The sequence below is a fragment of the Aplysia californica genome, unplaced genomic scaffold, assembly GCF_000002075.1.
Source record: "Aplysia californica isolate F4 #8 unplaced genomic scaffold, AplCal3.0 scaffold01138, whole genome shotgun sequence".
Lineage (NCBI taxonomy): Eukaryota > Metazoa > Mollusca > Gastropoda > Aplysiida > Aplysiidae > Aplysia > Aplysia californica.
Window position 1 is genome coordinate 67,339 of NW_004798408.1, and position 3,373 is coordinate 70,711.

At 41.7% G+C, this 3,373-nt stretch overlaps 1 protein-coding gene across 1 annotated transcript in view; it reads right to left on the reverse strand.

Moving 5' to 3' along the window:
- The window catches only part of LOC101859372 (protein starmaker), a gene marked incomplete in the record, with an annotated part of 21,162 nt that extends 20,162 nt beyond the window's left edge, over positions 1 to 1,000 (reverse strand). The window contains 1 exon segment of the mRNA XM_013090088.1: positions 913 to 1,000.
- Between the last annotated feature and the right edge of the window lie 2,373 nt (positions 1,001 to 3,373).

Genomic DNA, 3,373 nt, shown 5'->3' on the forward strand with positions numbered 1-3,373 from the left:
AGACAAACAGACAGACAAACAGACAGACAGACAAACAGACAGACAGACAGACAAACAGACAGACAGACGGACAGACAGACAGGCCCACGATGTTCAAATAAACTATATTATGCGAGTTCAATTTCTCCTTCTGTCTCTGTTTATGATTTTATCCGCTAAGACTGTGGTCTTATCCTCAAGCTCGATGTGATATGTCTTAACCCTATCTGTACACTCTGGTGTCATTTTGTACCCCTGAGGTTGTATTCTTCACAGTTTATATACTTCTAGTAAGAAGATCTCTTTGAAACGTTCAGTATTTCTCAAAAATTCATTTTGACAGACTGCTATGCAAAGCGTACGTGGGCAGATCGGATTAACGAGTAAATTAAATTCCTCTTTGGAAAGTGGTGGCACAGAGTACCCAACATCGTATGGGTACGATAGTAAACACGACGTACCGATAGGGTTAATCTTAGGAACAACGAACGCCTTCCTTTCTAGATGTAAATGCGTGTATTTCCCAGTAATATTATTACAAATCTAGTAGGAAACAAGGCAAGCTTCCACACCACCTCACGGCAGAAAGACACAGATCTCATATCTCCTGCAGTGTGCAAGGCAAAGACCACAACACAGACATTTTACGTCACTTGTAACACAATTAGGTCATAATAAGCGCTGAAAGCTACAGAGGTATTGCGAGAGAATAACGAGCTCAAAAGTATGACAAGAAAATGACGTCACAACTTTTAAAAAGTCCACAACAATTGTGTTCCTCCCTTCTTCATAATACATTCTGTCTTCCTCCGGTGTGTCAATCTGAAAAAGCTGCGGAGCTTATCGCTCATTCAGTCACAACAACCAATAACACACACATTGTGTTGTGAATAGATTCAAATGAAATAAACATAAAAAATAGAAGACGCAGACCACACCAAACCGTCCACCAGGTCTAGCTTGACAAACAGAACTAGATATGCTGTAGAAGTGAGGAACACAGAACTGAATCAGACAATGGCCGTCAAAGAGACGCACTGCTTGGAACAACAGATAAGAAAATCAATTTCCATTTATCTGGGACTGTTGCGTTGTCCTGTCAAACAAACAGCTTGAAGTGGAGTACACTTGCTGAAATGAGACCTGAGAAGCCCTAAATCTGGAAGTAATGGCTGCCATCTAGATCTACAGCTCAGACACAGAATTCTACACTTATCAATCCAGCTGGGGAAGGTATAGGCCTACTATAATGCCTACCCATTCCACTCTCCTGCCAATAAAAGCAATCAAGCGTTCCTACCCCTTGAAGTACACTACTCTCGTGTCTGAAGTACCAAGCGAGTGTGGAAAACAATTTGTTATAAGCAGCAACAGGACATAGGCCTGCTGCCACTACGAGACTCTTTGAGAGAGATCTATTGTGCCAGTTGCTTCTGCCTGCAGGTGGTTCTATCTTCATGCAGCATTAACTCCCTCAAACTTGACTGCCCCCCCCCCCCCCCCGAGGCAGTGCTACTGACTGAAGTGTCTTTAGACCATTCCCAAAGGGGGGGGGGGGATATTAACATGATTTTATGCACAGTAGAATTGTAAATGGGTTGATTTATCAATATCATACTCATACTGTGCCGGAACAACATATGGGGAACTGCTACTTTTTTTCCCCCTCATACCTACTATTGTCATTTCCATTTACTTCTTTTGTATGTTTGTCACTCTCTTGTGACCCGCTATTTCCAGGGTGCCTTGATAGTCGAAGCAGACTTTGAGCTGTTGAAGCTAGAGAGGTGAGCAGAGTAAGCCTGATTCCCTCTTTGGATTTCTCTGTTGACATTCACCCTTTGGCGCTCATATGACCTTATGCAGTTGCGAGTGCCATAAAACCTTACTAAAACTACATTAAAACAAAACTTGACTGTTTCATGCTTTGTAGATCTTTACCTGCTATGGCTACATAAGAAGATCATTCTGGGGCCTTAGAATCTTGTCATCTTTTGACAAATTATAATAACAGATATTTTATGTATGAACAACATTTATTCTGTCCGTGTGGGATTTATTTAAGGTGTCAACGTCTTCAGTAACATCAGCACAACAACTGATTGGATTACTGAAACATTCTGAAATTTGACCAGGAGCGTAACCACAAACAAAAAGCAAGACAGCAAACAGACAGTGGACAAAATGTCTCATGAAAAGCAGTCAAAGTTACAACCATTGAAACAATTCCCAGCATGAAAGCCTTTGAGAGACGCGTTGAATTATGTCCAATGAGTCAGTTATACCGACTTTTTCATCATTGCCGACGTAATAACCAAAGTTTTCATCAACATCAGAGAACTCCCAGAGTTGTAGTTCAAGCTGTGACAAGCTATTATGATAAATAATAACTATATTTATATAGCACGTATTTCTGCCCTATAGCATGCTCTCTTAGCTTTACAACTATTGTTACCCCCAGCAGACCCTACCCAGGAACACTCAGAAACATTCTCGGCTTCCTGGGAAGCATACAGTGCAAGCTCAGACACTGATTACATTCGTTCAAGTGGCAGAGGGAAAACTAAAGAGAGTTTGGGAATGTGAAGAGCAGGGCAGCGATTTTGCAGACACAAAAATCGTCTCCAGGAAACAAGTTCGTTGTCACTTCGCCTACATAAAGGAGATGAGAGTGTTGGCGCTCATTGGACTGTTGGTTGAGAGGAGAAAATGACATTACCAACATTTTCAATCCAAACAGAAACCTAACTTACAACACATTATCATTTAAACAAGCCATGGAATTTATGGAAAGCAAGAACGTGCTTTAACTCTCAGACCTGCTCTGATACTCAATTCTCAAATCTGGCACCGAAGGGTTTAAAGCTCTCTGAATTAGACATTTAAGTATCACCAGCGCAACAATTGTTGTCCAGGGTGGGTTAGACTGTCTCACGTTGCAGCAGTCTAGTCATGTCAAACATAGTGTTACCCTGGAGCACATCCTTCCCAATGCTCTTTTGACGTCAGGTAAGAAACTTTTAGTTAAGTTTTAGTAGAGGTTTTACAGCGCTCGCAACTGCATAAGGTCATATGAGCGCCAAGGGGAGAATGTCAACAGAGAAGTCCAAAGGGGGAATCAGACTTACTACTCTGTTCACCTCTCTAGCCTCAACAACACAAAGTCTGCTTTGACTATCAAGGCACCCCGGAAATAGCCGTTCACAAGAGAGTGACAAACATACAAAAGAAGTAGAGAAAAAATGACGATAGTAAAGATTTAGGAAAGAAGAAAAAAACAGCAGTTCCCCCTATGTTGTTCAGCCTATTTACCACTCTACTGTGCATGAAATCAAGCTTACATCCCCCCTTTGGGAAAGGCCTAAGGACACTTCAGTCAGTAGCACTGCCCTGG